The sequence below is a fragment of the Numida meleagris genome, chromosome 2, assembly GCF_002078875.1.
Source record: "Numida meleagris isolate 19003 breed g44 Domestic line chromosome 2, NumMel1.0, whole genome shotgun sequence".
NCBI lineage: Eukaryota > Metazoa > Chordata > Aves > Galliformes > Numididae > Numida > Numida meleagris.
In genome coordinates this window covers 43,981,324-43,999,953 of record NC_034410.1, presented here as the reverse complement: position 1 = coordinate 43,999,953, position 18,630 = coordinate 43,981,324, and the positions used below count along the sequence as shown (strand labels likewise).

The 18,630-nt window shown below is 40.6% G+C and overlaps 1 long non-coding RNA gene across 1 annotated transcript; it reads right to left on the bottom strand.

Moving 5' to 3' along the window:
* LOC110394354 lies at positions 9,634 to 12,378 on the bottom strand. Its single transcript, XR_002435571.1, has 2 exons — positions 12,101 to 12,378; positions 9,634 to 11,963 (listed from the first exon to the last, which is right to left on the bottom strand). It is a non-coding gene; the product is annotated as an uncharacterized LOC110394354 (long non-coding RNA).

Sequence of the window (18,630 nt, the reverse complement as noted above, 5' to 3'; positions counted from 1 at the left end):
AGGTTCTGGTTACCACAGATTGGCCATTTCAAATAACATGTCACAGAACTTTTCTTAGCTCTACTTTCAATCTCAAAACAGAATTCGTCACAAGTGCCTAGTTTACAGAGGAAACAACATTAGACTCTTTCAGTATTTCATAACTCTTCTAAGACACATTTGTTTAGATTCACCTGACAATTGGATTTCAGGCAAGCCAGAGGAATACTGAGCTTCAGTGAATCACATTGGTGGTACCTCTACCTCTGCACCTTGTAACAAAACCCAGCTTCCTCCAATTTCTGTGTGACAGGTTTTTCATGTTTGTTACTACTCGAACAAGCTTCACAGCTGGTGGTGCAGCTGGAGACTGAGCTATGTTTGCACTCTGGCTAATCTGAAGGGAAACTTCCAGTATGGCCCTCTCAGCTATATCAGAACCAGATGCTTATTCTCTGCTCTTCTCAGCCAGTTACTGAACAAGGATGGGCTCCCCCGTCTTTTCTTTTTTTTCTTTTTTCTTTTTCTTTTTTTCTTTTTCTTTTTTCTTTCTTTTTTATATTAGCTAGTCAGTACTATTCAAATATTTCTTCATCCTTCAAAATGTTCGACATTTTTTCTCTTAGGAGTGAAATTCCTTTCTTCCACCCCCCCACTCTTTTCTCTTCCTCTTTCTCGCTATTACTCTTTTTCTAGCATGTAATGTAAGTTTTCCATCATTACATCCAGACAGAGAGCTGTGGATCTGTGGCTCTGCAACTCCACAGATCTCAGAAGCTCTAATCTCATTTATACTAGCTAAAATTCTAGCTCTGGTGGATGATAAAACTCATCCTTAAATTTAACAACAAACACATCCTTAAGGACATAAAAATGAAATTATATTTGGCATTGAATAAATATCTTTCCTCTGACAGTCTACTAACAGGAAACAGCAGGAGATCATGAGAGTTTATCTCAGCCATATAAAAACTAAGGAAAAGTCAGAACTGACATTTCCCTCCAGCATATGCATGCACGCACACACACACTTACGCTTACGCACAGCCACGGGTTCCTACTTTTCACGACAGAAGGACTTGACATAAGATGTGCGTATGAAAGCTCTACAGGCTTGCAGTTTCAAGGCAAATGTATTGCTACAAGAATATGCCTCACAGCATTTTCAAAGATTTCATTAGTTTCAGTCAAGTACAAAAAGAATATTGTGCATTTGATATTTGTGATACATGGTGTCACCTGCTACACTAAATGGATTTCAAGCTGTGATTACAAATACAACAGCCTCCTCCAGGGTTTAATATTCTTGCCTATATGGCATTAAAAAATTCATCAAAGTCAGATGCGTGTAATCTTTTCTAAATAATTCTTGCCCAGCAGAACTGCTCTCTGCAATTAGCGGTCAAAGGAGATAAAGTAGGAAGTGATCTGTTAAAGAGCAGCATTTGAAGTACGTATGCTCTCTGGAGTAATCGATTCCCTTAATTCTTTTGATTCAGTATCCATTACATTATTTGTAGACCAGGCAGACTGACAAAAGAGAACCTCTGATACAACCCCATGTACATCTGATGATGAACTAACACAAGGATAACGATAATGTGATGTACTTTTGCATGTATAAATGTTGCTCCACTCAAACCAACTGAGCTAAAGCATTTTACGGCAAATAAAATTTTGTTGCATATTTAGGAGATTATGGTAACAATAATGCTAAGGTCAGATTTTAAAATTTAATAAGTAAACAATTCTCACTGCAACTGCATGACTAACTTTCACTTACAGCTGTTGCCTTTATGGGCTTCCATACCTAATTGCCATTTCCTTCACAGTGTGCTTTGTCTCTGCAGGAAACATCTCATTTGGGTATAAGAGAACAATTCCATCCTGGATGCCAGGATATGAGCAAGGCATCACCAATTAAGGTTTAGAAGGGTTCCTTTATAACAGTTTATGAAGGCTCCAAGGCTGACAAAATAGTTTTGCAGAGATTTGTGGAGGGAGGTCCTGTGTTCTCTTGAGATTTCACATGGGATAGATTTCATTTGTTTTTATTATATCTTATCTATTTCAGAGACTGTTTTTTCAGGAATTGTTCAAAGCACATTTTCAAGCAAGGCCTGGCATGGTTTGGACAGTTTTATTTGACAAATTTAATTAGTGAGAGCAATTTTAGCAGTGACCCATTTCTCCTTTAAATGAGCAATTGAAAAGTCTTTGACAGATGGTCTGTGGTCTGCTTAGTAAAAGGAAACCCTTGACGATACACTCTAAGGGTTGTAGGTTTCGGTCTCCATCAGGATTGGAAAGAGGGAAAATTTCCAAATTCAGCAACAATAACCAAAAACATCACCAGCACTGGGAAACTTGGAAGTTCATGGGCAGTCACTACCCATGCCAGCTCTATAAGTCAACACGTAGCATCACAGAAATATATGTTGCAAAATTCAAACTACACAGTCATAATTCCTCACTATTTCTATGCATTTACAAGTCACCGTGAAGGGAGAATTTGTAAGTAGATATGACACACAAGAATACCAAGAGCTATTTTGGGTAGAATGAAACAGCTCAGCCAAATTTAGGGTAAAAAAGAGAGGAATGGTTATCCCATGCCTTAATGTTGCTAAGCGTATTAATACACTTAGTAATTATTACCTCATATTAATAGGTTATGCCTAGCAACTTACCCAATGGGTACCAGAAGAGTTTAAAAGGCTGCACATACTTTGACTGTCCTGAGCAGTTGCCCATTGCTATAATGCCATTTCTAATGTCTTCAGAGCAGTAATTATGGCTCCTATGGACCATGTGGTTTCAAGAGGCCTCTGGGAACTAATGCTTACATCTGCTATCGTTGCGATTGCACGGGTTCTTCAAAGCAACTCTACAGAAGACCACGGGGGGGTGAGAGCAGGGAAGCCCTGTTCTAACAGGCTTGGCTCACATACGAGAATGATCTGCAGCCACATTTGCACTGGGAATGGTCCAGAGACACTAGGCACAAGCAAATGGTACCATGGCTGCTTGCCAGCACAAACATGGGGCTGGCCGTGCTGCCAACAGCCTCCGCTCCCTGGGCCCCCTCCAGATGGGCATTAGCTACCACCTGCCTCCAAGCAAGACCCACATGTTGCCACAAGCTTTGCCATGGCTGGAAGGAAGATCTCCAGCAAAATGTTCTCCCCAAAAGAACCACTTTGGATGACTTTGCTCTTTTTTATGACAGACAAGGGGCTACACGATCCCCAAACCATGTTTTCTGCTTTCTCTCTAGCAGTCGTAGTTACAGGTAATGTCTATCTCCTTCTGTTACTCTCCTTTGGCCATTTCTTGGCCAATTTTAGATACTGAATTCAGACCTGATTTCTTACCTTGCTTTTTATGGCATGCAATCACATCTGTCTCATGAACTTTCAGGTTCCTAAAGGCTCCAGAATGTGCCTCTGGGAATGGAGCTGCCATGAGTGTAGGGAGCAAGAAATGTAATCGAAGGAAGAGTGAGATAGAGGGGAAAAGAAGTAACATGAAAGAAATGTAAGGAGAATGATATCCTGCAATGAGGATGACAGGCAATGACAGGAGTTCATTTTGGATACGAAGTACTTCTTAACACACTGTGTCAACATAAGAAGTAGGGAAGGAATGAAGCAGAGGAAAAGGAAAATAAACAAATAGAGAGAAAGTGTGAAGAAAATTAAACTATTCTTTTATTACTGCTGTCGTTTTCCTCTCTGTAAGTGATGCTTGGCCACAGAGCATGGACTAGCAATGGCAAAGCCTTGCTTTGCTGGCATAAAAGCATCCATGCAATTCTAAAGTATTTGTAGCAGACAGATTCCTGAAGAATGCTGGGAAGAGATCAAATGAGTGAGCAGAAATAAATGATGATTGATTCAGTCATTGTTTCCTGAAGATAATGTTAGATAAACGAAACCCACTTCCCCTTGCAAATGAGTCACTAGCCAGTTGTCTATCCTACAGTGACTCTAGATGGAAGAAAACTCAATGCAGAGTGAAAGAGGCACACGCTTTTAATAGTATCCTGTCTCTTGTTGTAACATGTACTGAACTTTTTTTAGCTCTTTTTCTTAGCCTGTGAAAATGTTTCTTATTGACAGCGATGGGCATTCACTATTTTTTGAAGGCTATATATGCATGGTAATTATAAATTAGCCACCATTCCCTTTGGGGAATTAAACACTATTACTGAGTGGCAAACACTTGCTCATCCCAGTAAAACCTTCAGTCTGGTTATTTATGGAAAAGGCCACTGTAGTTTGTGAAATATCGCCATGATTGGAAGAGCTCTTCTGGGATATAGGAGGAGAGTATGAGCCAGTGCTGAGCAGTTTGGGGAAGGGGATTGTTTGGTTTTCTTGTTTTCTTGTTCTTACTCATATAAAGCAATCCTTTCCCCACACCTCTGAGCTACAACAGGGCCTGGTTGTAATTTAGCCAAATGGCTCTGCAAACCACACATGGTCTCACTGAGTGGTAAGATTGCTGCTTCCCTGGTAGCGTAAGATCATTAAAATGAGCAGTTTTCCAACACCAGCAGCATGTTTTTCTACAGGAGGTGTTATTTTGCCATATGCTGGACAGCAGAAAAAGGAACAGCAGATATCGAAGCAATAGCACTTTCCCTCTGCTAATTTATGCTTGATGTTAAAGAGCTTGCAGTGTTTGTGGGCAGGGAGGAACATCAGAAAGGCAGGATGCATGGAGTCAGGCAAATGTTCAGTCACAATAAAAAGTTGTGTCAGATGTGTCAAGATGCTGAAGCTCAGTGAAAGGAAATCAATGCACAGAGGGCTGCAAGTAGGTATTTTCATGGGAGGTTTGTTGGTAGTTTTGTTGTTGTTGTTGTTTTGGTTTGGTTTTCTGCAGCACAAAAGCAACAAAGAAAAGACATTGCAGGTAAGCAGCAGAGATGCAAGGAAGAGATGCGATTACAGAGAGCATGCAGAAGATGTGGGAGGTCGCTCACCCAAAAGCAGCTGCTGAAAGTAGTTTGATAGGGCAAAGAGAGAGCAGATGAGAGAAGGCTGAGCAAAACCAAGGAAAAGCAAAAACAGGGATAACAGAGAAACAATTGTGACAGATAATCCCTCATCTGAGTGCAGGAAGATGCTGTACTGGAACAATCAAAAGTGAAGTGGGATGCTGAAGGGCTCGGAAGAAGTGAAGCAGTGTCTCAGGACGAGCAGAGAACTGTGTTTTTTGGTGTTTGTTTGTTTGTTTGTTTGGGAAGAAAGACAAAAAACTTGAGGAGACAGTGAAGGTGCAGGTTCCTTTCAGACTGGTGCAATGCAGATTTTAGGGAGCTGATTACAGCTGCACTTACTATAGGAGAGACTGTCTGGGAAAAGTAAATTCTCAAAAGGAGGCTGGCCCACTTGAAAGCAAAACAAATGGGAGATAAGGCTGAGGAGCCACTCTATGCCAGGGTCTCATAAATTAGGGTGGAGCACATTAGAATGGTACACATGGCTGGAGCAATGAAATATCTACTAGCAGGAAGATGTTTTGGGATCTGTTCTGGTTTCCTCATCTGTTTCTGCATCAGACAGCCAGAAATAACGCAGAGCCACCACACCTAGATCTCTTCCCATCCATCTGAGGGACGCTGCCATGATGCTGCCACTCCTTCTCCCTTGGCCCTATCAGCCCAGGGTCAGCTCAGCACTTACAGCCAGATCGGCTGTAAGGGAGAATGCATGGCCAAAGCCTCTGGCCGAAGCAGGATGGGGACACATCCTCCTTGCTTCATGAGCTCTAACTTGGGGTGGGGAGAAGGGTAGTGTACAAAGCAGGTGTCTCACCATATGGCACCCTTTCTCATTTTTTTCTGACTGGTTTGTGTTGTCTCACCAGCATATTTGTGCAGCATGTCTTGTAAAGTCTCTCGTGACACCTGCATCTTCCCCATGCAATAGGCAGAGAACTTCAACACTAGGCTCAGCTTTGTAAATCCTAGCCCCTAACACTGACAGTCGATTTCTGGTTGCTGTAGTGCTAATCGTTGTAACCTCTTTCATGGTCAAGTTCCATATAGTTCTTCTAGGTAAAACACAGGAGTACGAAAATTTCCAAAATTAGAAAAAAAAATAGGTCTTGTGTGGTAAGTAGCACTGCATTATGTCATCTTTCTATAGGGTGGTCTTGGAAGAGCAGAATGGCAAAGTGGGGACCTTAACCACTGCAGTTTAAATCTGACTTCTCAGCCAAGAAGTTTTTATTGGTGATATTAATCTACATGTTTCAGCATCTCTAAAAAAGGTGGTATAATTTTTTTTTCCTAGCTGATAGTTTTTTCCTGCTTAAGATAGTTATTATGCTATATTGTAGCTACATTACTCAGTAAATATGACTGCCATGACAAGTAATACATATTATAAATTGCTTTTATGGATTTAATATATAAACTCTATAGTGTTAGTGTTTCTGAGAGAACAAATCCAGAGAGTACTAGGGATACTTATTGAAAAAGTTACTCTGCTGGGGCTGTCATATCATCCAATCACAAATTATGTTTATTAAATACATATCCTTTCCCCTTGTTGCTTGGTCTTCATGTCCTTATGCAATTATCTGGACACTACCCTATTATCAGCACAATATATCATTTCAAATATTTTAATAAACTTATTTAAACGGCTTCTGATGCGTTCTGAACTGAGGTCTGATCTGAACCGGCATGTCTACACAGGCCTCTGAGGACATCCCTCTTCCCCTTGTGAGCTGCAAGTGAACCCAAGTGCAATGTTGATGATGCAGCCTATTGTCTAATACAGCAGCCCACTAACCTCATTGCACTAATGATGCTGGTCATCAAATTGCTAATTCTAAAGAGGACAGAGGATCATTATTTAATTCCCTGGTGTATCTTACTCACAGCTGAATAGAAGAAGATACTTCAAAATGCATTAACAAATGTATCTCATAATTCTCAAAAATGCTGCTGCAGAATGATGCATCATTCTTTCCTCTGGGAGAAAATTCAGGCACTGTTTTTAGGGGATTGAGCTTTCCTCTGGTTTGCTGTGGCACCAAGATGAAGATAGCACAGAGGATGGCATAGAGATGGGGAAAGGGAGAATGCTGGGACTACCGAATAATGTGTTTGCAAGGCATTATTCTAGGAAACTGGAGGACATTGCCCTACACAAATGTATGAATTGTGCAGGAAAATGCAGGAAAATGCAGGAAAAATAAAAGACCCAAGGATACAGAATGCTAACATTGTGGGTGAGCACATGCATTTCCTGGGCTCTCTGTGAGGTCCTGATTCTCAAGTCCTACTTTCTAATGCCAGCAATTCAAAATGGAGACAATATATTTTAATAAAATATAACCATTTAATAAAATGGTAGTGATATGACTGGGGAAAAAAGCAGGCCAGCTGTAAGAGTAAAAGCCTTTCTTCAGATCTGAAGCAGAGTTTGCTGAGTTTAATGATCAGTAGGAGTGGATAATTTGTTCCAAATTTGAGAATGTTAGATCAGTCAAGTGAATGGTTAAGATGACAGTGGTAAGTTTGTTATACTTCAGGGTGGGGAGCCAAAGGCAAGGAAAAGAATAAATTAATGATTACTTGTGGAATATGAAATTCTGCATGAACATTCACGGCATGGGGAAGTGCAGTGTGAGATACAATGAATATTAGAGCTTAAGCCTAGGTGACTGGCTTTATTAAATGTCTTACCTGCCAAGGAATCATAAAAAGAAATTTCAAGCATAGTCCAAGTTGTATACAGTGTATAAAATTTTATTTTTTAGGCAATGCCATGGCGTGAACTCAAGTCAAGCCAGGACTCATGATAAGCATTCTCAAAGAGCAGACACACTCTCCACAGATAGATTAGAGCAGAAGGATTGTCTTGGGTTTGAACAAGTCTATTTCCAGTGTAATCCCACTGGATATTAAATTTAGCATTCCACTTCAAGACAGCAGTTGACTTTATAAAGCCATGAAAAGTTACCATCATCAGTGTAAAATGATCCATACTGCAAGAGGGTGTGCAGTGCTCGCCATTTAGAAAGGGTTTGAGCAGGAAGTAGAGCATTCACAGAGGCATTGAAAATCAAATGCAAATTTCAGTCTAAAGGTCAAGACCAGATAACATTAAATATAACCTTTCATATGCCATAAATGCATTGAATATATTTCCATCTATTTTCATATAGATAAAGGGACTTGCATTCACTCGCATTTTCTAAATTAGATTTTTAAACAGTAAATCTGCATTAAATGCAATGGCTCTCTTTTCCATAGTTCTGTATAACAGTTCTGACTTGTCAAAGAAATGGAATATTTTAGCACTTCGTATTATCTTCAGGAACATCAGAAAATTTATCTTTGGAGTTCTCTGACATCTTTTTACACTAAAGCTTTATTTTTTACTTAATAGTACTAAAATAATTTGTATTCCCTAAATTAGGAACATAAACATTGCAAAGCTGTTTCTCAGCAATCTCTGCTTCTGAGCCATTTCTCACTAAACCTCCATTGGCATCATAAGTTTCACAACCAGGATATCTGAGGGTGGGAACACGGAGGTTGGCACATTTGCAAGTGACATTAAAACAATCCCTTAGCCCAACAACACTATAAGAAATTTGTCACTGGATTGGATGGTTTCTTTCCTAGAAGCTCCACTTACAACATTACATGACGTATGGTTTCTTAAAAGTAAGGGAAGATTTCAAAGATGCCACTAGGAAAACTGTGAACAATCAGATCTGAAATACTGCACATTTATTAATCAGAAACAATCAGGAGTTATGAGGCACGGAAAACAGAGGAGATAATGCACAAGAAAAAGTTGAAGATGAAAACAATTTTTTGCTTTGATCCCTGTTTAAAAAGTTGAAAGGAAAAAAAAAAAGGAATCCGCAAGTGTTATCACTATTAGAGATCAGAATTAGCTGTCTCTTTGCACTGGGGATTTATTGTATGTAGCTCAGCCAGTCAAGCAGAAATTGAAATAATTACTATTGATTGATCCTGTAGTGGAAAGGGGAGAAGTCTTTCTTTCATGGTACAGTTGGGCTCAGTTTTCATATATTCTGAAATTTTATTTAACTACATTTGCATTTTCTGAGTATATGCAATCTAAATAATAAGTGAATGTAATGAAGCTTGCCCCAGAGATAAGTAACAGATAGCTGAAGGCTTTTTCCCACCTTTCTCAAGATGACACTCAGCACCACAATGTAACAAAGAACTTATATTTTTGATGTAAGATTATTTTCCTCAAGGACATGGGAAAAAAGCCAACATCAGAGTTCCGTTATTTTCTATAGATATAACCAAGAAAAGGTATAAAATATTGCAAAAAACAAACAAACAAACAAAAAAAAACCCACCACCAAAGTCATTTTTAATGAGAATGTGCTCTTTATAAAAATAAATAATTTTAAAAGTGCATGAACTCTAAAGCAAATTTTCTTCATTTGGGATTTCTAAGACTGAGAGATAAACTTAGCTCGAGTTATCAAAAGATAGCTGGGCTTCAGGTCCAGACAAATTACATATTTTATGGCATTTATTAGGCCTTGGCCTCTTAGCAGTCACCACACCAGCAGTGCTCTGCCTACCAGTGTCTGGTGATGCCAGGCGTATACAGGAGCTGGGGGAGTATTATGCAGAGTAATGTGACAAAATACAGGTTTGTTTTCCTTTTTTTTTTTTTTTTGAAATAAACATTGACACACACGTACAGAACATACCTTTTAACTGCTTACTGTCCTTTCACTTGTAAAACAGAGCCCCAAATCCCACCAGAGCATTTGTATTAGCTCATCTCCTACAGCATAGCTGGGATCCCCTCTTGCACCTCATTGCTACTTAGGCCACCCTGTGTATGAGCTCCACTGTGATTTCCTATTGTAGGCAGCAATGAGACCTGCTCCTGTGTAAGTGTGGAGAAACTTGGTCATGTCAGGCCTGAACACTCCATAGCTGGCTCATTCAGAGGAAGAAACTGGATACTTCCCTGTTTAAATATGGTAATAGTACAGATGGGGCAGATAACCTTGGAGCGTTCCCAATTGAGGCCTGACCTTCCTCCAAGCTCAGCACCTCCTGTTAAGATACAGGGAGTGGGGTGGAAATGAAGAATCACCTGCTTTTGGAACAGTCTATAATCCTGCTCAGCCGGAGACACATCATAGATTTAATTCCTTCTCCTCCCCAAGGAGATTCAAACCCATATTTCGAAAGAATTAACTGGCAAGACAGCACAAGAGGTGACATCAGTCTCACTCAAATGAAGTGCAAGGACTCCACGCCTCTTCTGTAACGAGCCACATTTTTTTAGTAAGAAGCTGTTAGTAGCTAAAACAGGGAGGTAGTCTTAGGTCAGAAGAACCTTGCTGTTTTGTCTTCTGGTAGAACTAATCTTTAGATTTTGGCATTTGATTTCTTTCCCTTTTAGATCTGCTCATTTTGTTTGGATGACACAGACTAGGAAGAACCAGTTCAACAGGTGACAAGGGTCACCTGTGCAAGGCAGACCCCATATGATGAGAAGTATGAACTTGAAACCCAAGAAATACAGCTGGGTCTCCTCCTGCATGAGTACTATATGCATTAGAGGATCCAACTAGAGCAGTTGGCTCAGGGACATGTATCCAAAGTGGTTGAACAGATCCTCCTTAAAGCCAGAACAGATATTTAAGGAAGAGGAATAGGGTGCTTATGAATGTTTTTGCTCCTCACGCTGCTTGTTTACAATCAATTTTAAAGCCAGATGCAGCCTAAAGATATTAGGCACTCCTCTCAGGTTTTTTGATTCCACCAGAACTTTGGGATGGTGGTTATTTTGCTCATAAAGGTGGGACTTAGCCATTCTCCTCTTAGGTAGGTTAAATGGCACATCTACCAGCTCAGGCAGACAATCCTGTTTGTACCTAATCTTCCCTACATGAACTAGAAGTACTAAACAGAATGACTTGGCTCTGTGGATTCCTGTAAACAACAGTCACCTCACATTCAAACACTTAGCATTGCAGTACTACCATTATTTCATTGTTCTAGCTTTTACGGGAGAGAGTCTGTCTAAAGCAATAAGGATGTAAAAACAGAGTGCTGCATGGACTGTTGCAAGGTTAGGATCAGAGCAACATCTACATACCAACTAGTAACTCTCATGAAGTGAGTACTGGCAGGCAGGCACATTAAAATATGACCAGAAAATATCACCAACATTTGTCTCTTCAGTCTGAGTCTAGATCTGCTCACTTGTGACAACTTGTAAGAACTACCTGAAACACAGGTGCATAAAGATCACAACATCACTGGAGATCCAATTTAAATATCTTAGATTAAGTAGAACTTATAGGAGTTAACTGAAATTTTCTGGGAGAAACAAGTTGTATTTTACTTGAAAAGACATGGGATTTTGCCAGGGGGACTTTATAGTACTCTGTTGATCTTTTCCCTTCCTGACAAGGCCAGAATATAGAACTAGACTATGATGCTGGCAGTAATCTTCAATGGTCAGTGGCTTCAATGGTCAGTGGCTGAAGTCCCATGATATTTCCAAAGCTGATACCTAGAGGAACAAGACTCAACGGTGTGGTGGAGTTTCCCAGTTCACATTTCAGGTGCTGTGAAAAGGAGCTCTAGAGAGTTTACTTCTTCACAGTTTGGACAGAAGAGCTAAAGCTGGGACAGCTCACACAAGCACCAAGACAGGTGGAAGAACTATAGGAACCTCTTTCATTTGCTGACTCTGTGAACAAAATAAAATATTTACCAGGAAAGTATAAAAGAGAATCACCTCACCCGATACAATATTTAGTATACTTTCACTGGGACTTTTAAAACATTAATTGGAGAGGTCTTACCAGGTGAGAAAGAAAGATTGTCTGGCACTGACTCCCAGCAAATGTGCTGCTGCTTTTTTTGCCTTCATGCCTTCAGCAACTTTTGGGCTTGTCTGTCCATACCATCTCTGCTGGTTTTCTTGATTCCACTAAAGATTAAATAAACAATTCCAGTTCAGAAAGGACCCCTGCCTTCAGCTATGCTATTCCTGGGATAAATCAATGTATCTGGTTCATAGCATAACAGTTTCCTTTATGTTACTTGATTGAAATAGATTGTACATACCTAGTATTCTGTCACAAAGAGATCTTGTTTAATGTTTTTTGATGGTTGCCTCCATTCTCATTTGTACAGGACACAGACAAAGCAGCGCATAGTACATCTACCCTTGAGAAAGAGAAGAGGTGCAGTCTTGTTTTGTTAACCTTGAATGTTTGTCCCAGCTCTCCTATACCATCCTTATGACTTATGTAGGTGAGATGAGTAGTGCTTATACCATCAGCATAGGAGACAGCATCAGCTATTCTCCCTGGAGAGCAGAGGATAATCAATAACCCCAAACAAGTCAGGAACTCTTTTCTTTCTGCTCTATATATCTGTTAGGTATGGGACACTGTGTTCCAACTTTATACATAGTATTTCAGACAGTAGACAGCCTGCTTTTTTTTTATCATCACTTATAATGTCATTAGCCATTTTTCCTTTAGTACTGTGCTGTTTATTAGAGCCCTTATTTTGCCAGGCATACAAGTGTAAGCATCTCTGTATATTTCTCATCACTAGAGCAGAGCTATCCTTGAACTGAATCACCACAACTGAAAAGGAACTGAAAAGAGAGGGAGCAACAAAGAGGAACATATACAACCAAAACTGAAGATGGCATTAGTCTAGGCAAATAACACATGAACAAAGCAAGCTGGGTTTTAGCAAGAGCACTGAATGTAACAGACCTCTTAAACACACAATGCATGACTGCTGGATGACCAGTAGTCACCCAGCTCTTGCCTTCACATATAGTTTCTTTTTCAGTGTTCCGAGAACAAGCAATACCTGTATGATGAACCTGAACTACTAATTCCAAATAAAAAAAAATTCCATCCAGCTCACTGTAGCCTTGTATCATGTCTAGCTGCTATTAACAATGCTGAATAATAGCTTTGTATGGTTCTGTTGCCTTCTGTTTTTTTGAAGTAAGGCTTGACATATCGATGAATCAGATTTACTCTGATATACTAAAAATAAGCAAAGAAGGGCAAGAAGGACTTAGCAACATGGGGCTGCACTGGTGGTAACATATTTCAAAAAAGACTACTCTTTCCAAAAAGTAATGTTGAAAATATTTTTCCTATAAGACATCTTGCTCTCTGAAATGTATCCAGCCTTTAATCAATGAGAAGTGATGAACAATACCTCCACCCTAGAAGAAGAAAGAGCAAAATGCTTGCTGAGCCTCATGGCGTGCTACCTGCCAGAGACGTGAAGTGCAATGGAAATAGCTCTGTATTTTCCTCAATTTCAGTGACAAAACACATTGGTTATACATGCGGTCAGGGCCCTACACAGTAAAGCACTGGACCCAAAACTGAAGAGTTCGGGTACAAAAATAGTATAGAAAAAGAATAACGAACAGCTTTCTGATGAGCATAATTTCTTTGTAACCTCAGAATTTTCATTGAAAAAGCAAGTTGAGGTGAATATGGGAAGAGTCGTGAGAATTATTCAGACCTCACAGAAAAATTCAATATTCTAGCAGGGCTGTGAAGTTGACTTTGGGATAAAGGAGCTTCTGGAAGGAGAAATGAGTGAACCTGGCAGAGATCTGGCTCAAAAGACTGCTCACTGCAGAGGAAGTTTACCCCGCTCAGATCTAGAAATGGTTCTAGGAAATATGAAGCAAAATAACCAACTTGTATTGATTGGAATAATACATCTGTCAAGTAATTATTCAATAAAGTATCCCTAGGTGGATGTTCACTAAATCATTGCACGTGCCAGCAATTACCCAAATAGCATTACAAAGTGTGGACAGTTACTCAGTACATTCAAAGGGCAAATGATTGCTCAGTGCTGTGCAGCGAGATATTGTATAGGTGTTGTGCTAAGCCCCACACAGCCACTCACTCACTCCCCCTACAATGGCATGAGGGAGAGAACTGGAAAGGTATAAGTGTGAGAACTCGTGGGTTGAGATAACAACAGTTTAGAAAGTAAAGCAAAAGCTGTGCATGCAAGCAAAACAAAACAAGCGTTTCATTCTCCCCATCAGAAGGCAGATGTTCAAACGTTCAACCATTTCCAGGAAAGCAGGGCTTATCACACGTAACAATTTATTGGGAAAACACGCGCCATCACTCTGAACATCCCCCCAGTCCCATCCTTCTTTCATTCCAGCTGTCATTGTTCAACAAAATGCCACACAGTATAGGACATACCTTTGGCCAATTTGGGTAGCTGTCCTGGTTCCGTCCCCTCCCAGCTCCCTGTGCACCCCCCAGTCCCTCACTGGCAGGGCAGTATGAGTTGTTAAATAGTTCTTGGCTCTGTGCAGCACTGCTCAGCAATAACTAATACATACATGTGTTATTAACACTGTTTTCATCCTGAATCAAAAGCACAGCACTTAGCAGCTACTATGAAGAAACTTAATGCTATCCCAGTCAAAACCAGGACAACAGGGCATACAATAACTATGAATGACCAAATGGTGCAGCTTTAAGACAGTTTGATTTGTTGTCTCTTCGTTCTGTCTTACACTGTTCTCACTAGCTGCACATTTGTGTGGATGTGCTGCTTTCAGCCCAGTGCAATTGCAGCGTTATAGCTCTCTTCATGCTGGCAGCAGTCAGGGACTGAAAACGAGTAATCCTGGTGGCTCATTTATCCTTTCCTGTTTGGTCATGTAGGCCCAATGTCTGCTACCTCACTTACCTTTAAATAGGATTGGCAAGGTGAGCAATCTCACAGATGCCCATGAAGTAAATGGAGGAGCTGGCGTACCACAAACACAATAAGGGCAATAGATTCTGGCTTAGCAAAGAATTATATTTAAAACTATAAGCTACCACATTTCCAGGACAGATTTGGAATTATTTTAAGGATGGCAGCATAAGCTATACAAAAATAGGGCCAGATCATACACAAGATCAGTTTCTAACCATAATTTCTGATCTTTTCATTGAACAAAATCCCTTGTTACTGTTACCAAACAGAAGTTTGCGGTTAATATGCCATTTACAGATTCTTGTCTATCTTGTTGCAGAACAGTTATTGTACCATGACTAACTTGCTTTGTTTACACTGTGATTTCAACAGCATCCCAGTGAAATTAAATCCTTCACAAGGTGAAAATCATTAAATACCAGGTGAAAATAATTAAATTCACAAGTGTCACATAGCGTTCATTTGAATGACTATGGACAGCTCATTTATTATAAAATACTAATATTTGTCAAGCCTGTCATGAGAGCATGCAGCCCTGAGGAAAAATGGCTTTTCCCTTTGCTCCACAATCTCAGACAGAATTTGTCACTTGATAGGCAGTTATTATTAGCTTGGCCTTTTACACTGGCTAGGGACCTGTCTAACTAGAGAAACCAATCAGTCCAGTGACGTTCTCATTTCTTTCAAAAGGACAAGAGATTCACCTTATACATAAGAAAAACTTTTTCTACTGTAAGAGTCATCACACACCGGCATATGTTGCTCATAGAAGTTGTAGAGTGTCCATCTTTGGAGATATTCAAAACCTAACTGGCTATGGCACTGAGCAACCTGCTCTAGTTGACCCCATTTGGAGCAGAGGTGTTAGACCAGATGATATCCAGTGGTCTCTGCGAATCTCAGCCATTCTGTGAATCTGTGACAAGGTTCTAGTCTGTGTTTGGCATGATTTAAAAAGGGCCCTCTCCTCTCATGCCACCACAGGCACTCAACACAGTGCACAGAGAACCCGATAGGAAGATTCAGCAGTACACATCCTGAAAAAATGGGAGTGTCAGAGGCCCCAGCAATTCTGTGGCATCTCCACTGGACAGCATAGCAGGCCAGCTATGACTATACAGTGAATGATCCCCCGCACCTCTTTTGTATGGTACACCTTAGAGATTACAGGTTCTATTCTGGGACTGTCTAAATCTAAAACTTGGAAGATTTATCCCTCTTTTTTTCCAGGAAACAAACACACAAGCAAAAACCACAGGGGAATTCACAGCAATTTCTGCTTTGGCATCCACCTGTGGGATCTCATCTGAACCAGCTGATCCTCATTGCCTCTGCAGTTTCTCTGAGGTGCTTTCCACTCTATCTTTTCTTTTTTAACAGGTTTCTCCTTCCATAGCTTGTCTTATTCTACATCTCTGATGGCCTTTTCCATATGAGAGCAAAATTCCACTCATCTCCAGGTCTGCTGCCTGAATTAAACTGTCTCACTGGAACAATTCCTGTTTTGTAGATTGCAGCTTGGGAAGGTTAAAACATATACATACATATCAGTATGTGAAAGTATGCCCTGTCATAATGGAGGTCTCTTCTAGAGCAATAGTGTCATCTTACTGAAATAAGCTTTGCAGAAAAGACAGCACCAAATTGCTAAATTGATCATTTTTAATCTTTGAGGTTAGGTCAAGTCAAGATTTTCAAGAGCACTAGCACTCTGCTCTCTTTGAAGCCAGTAGAGATTTATCAATTGATCTCTTTGGCAATGCTGACTTTAACAGAGATTAATAACAGCAATCAACTAGTGATGAAATCATCTTGCTGAGGGATTGCCCAAACCTTCAGCAGACGTTTTGGAAAAAACAAGAAGTCCCTCTAAACCCTGTCTTGTGTTTTTAGAATGTCACCAGAAAAAGTCTGTGTTTGCTTTTCTGCCAAACAAACTGAATAAAGAAAACAAAGTTGGTAAGAGATTGAGCCTATAACCTCAATAACTCTATAGATTTAATCTCTAGCCTGTCATCTGGAAGGACAGACACTAACATTCTTGTTTAAGTCTGAACTTCTCACGACAGAGCTCTTCCTTCCTGGTTTGTGTCCAAGTCTGAGGCCCACATTACAAGAAGGATGTGGAGCTGTTGGACTGGGACCAGAGGAGGGCCACAAAGATAATTAGAGGGCTGGAGCACCTCTCCTATGAAGAAAGGTCGAGGGAACAGGGCTTGTTTAGTTTGGAGGAGAGAAGGCTGCAGAGAGACCTCATTGCAGCCTTCAAGTACTTGAAGGGAGCTTACAAGCAGGAGGGGGACTGGCTTTTTACATAGTCTCATAGTGACAGGACAAGGGGGAATGGCTTTAAGCTAAAAGAGGGGAGATTTAGGTTTGATATTCTTTATTCAGAGGGTGGTGAGGCACTACACAGGCTGCCCAGAGAAGCTGTGGGTGCCCCATCCCTGGAGGTGTTCAAGGCCAGGTTGGATGGGGCCCTGGGCCACCTGATCTAGTGCATGGCAGCCCTGCCCATGGCAAGGGATTGGAACTGGATGATCTTTAATGTCTCTTCCAACCTAAGCCATTATGTGATTCTACCATAGCAGCCTCTTGACAGGAAACATACTGCTGAAACACTGCATGTTTCAGAACAACCATCAAAAACAATAGGTTGACACATACAAAAAAAAAAAGTTTCAGGCAGTAGATCCCATGCTGGCACTGCAAACAGAGCAAGGAAGTCCTTCCTTTTTCATTTATACCCATGCATCTGGCAAGCAACACTACTGCCCAAGTCCAAATCCTTCTGAATGTGAAGACACTCCAGAGAGGCTGCTCTCAGTACATGTGCATGTGCTCCAGGTACAGATGCAGTTCAATTTCATTTCTTTGGAAGCAGTCTTCTTAAACTAAAAAAAAAAAAAACCAATAACAAAAAAAAACAACCACCATCAGCTATTTAGCAGAGGTATCACTCTCCTGAGATGCTGATAATGTCACTGTCAAACAGAGATTGTTTTGGCACTGGGGAAAACTTCAAACATGATCCTTATTAGACCTATCCAGCAGAAATATCTACTGCGTTGCTATCATTATTTCTATCTGCTTCTTTTAAATATTATTTTTAACTGAACAAACCAAGCAGATGGGAATATACAATAAAAAATGAATGGGTTGGGAATATGTTTTGACAGAGAAGCGATTTCTAAACTGAGATGAGGTTTCTGCAAGGTCTATGTATGTTTAGTACAATCTATTTATTTTGCTACTGATTTTCATTGTTTATTCTGATCAAGAAGCATCATGAGAGCACGGCTGTTTACAGCTAGATTCATCTCATTTACAGAGACACACTCGACTGAGGTACTGAGACAGTAAATGGGTATTCAATAGATGTTCTGTGGTCAGTAAGATACTCATCCCAGGAAGGCATTTTTTTAGCAGCCCTTTATATCCTTTTATTTATGGAGCAGATTGTCCTGAGGGAGATCACGCGGCATTTGCAGGACAACCAGGGGATCAGGCCCAGCCAGCATGGGTTTATGAAGGGCAGGTCCTGCTTGACCAATCTGATCTCCTTCTATGATCAAGTGACCTGTCTGGTGGATGAGGGAAAGGCTGTTGATGTGGTCTACCTAGACTTCAGCAAAGCCTTTGACACTGTCTCCCACAGTTTCTCCTGGAGAAACTGGCAGCCTGTGGCTTGGACAGGTACACCCTTTGCTGGGTAAGGAGCTGGCTGGAGGGTTGGGCCCAGAGAGTGGTGGTGAATGGAGTTAAATCCAGCTGGCGACCGGTCACGAGCAGTGTTCCCCAGGGGTCGGTGCTGGGGCCTGTCCTCTTCAATATCTTTATTGATGACCTGGATGAGGGCATTGAGAGCACCCTCA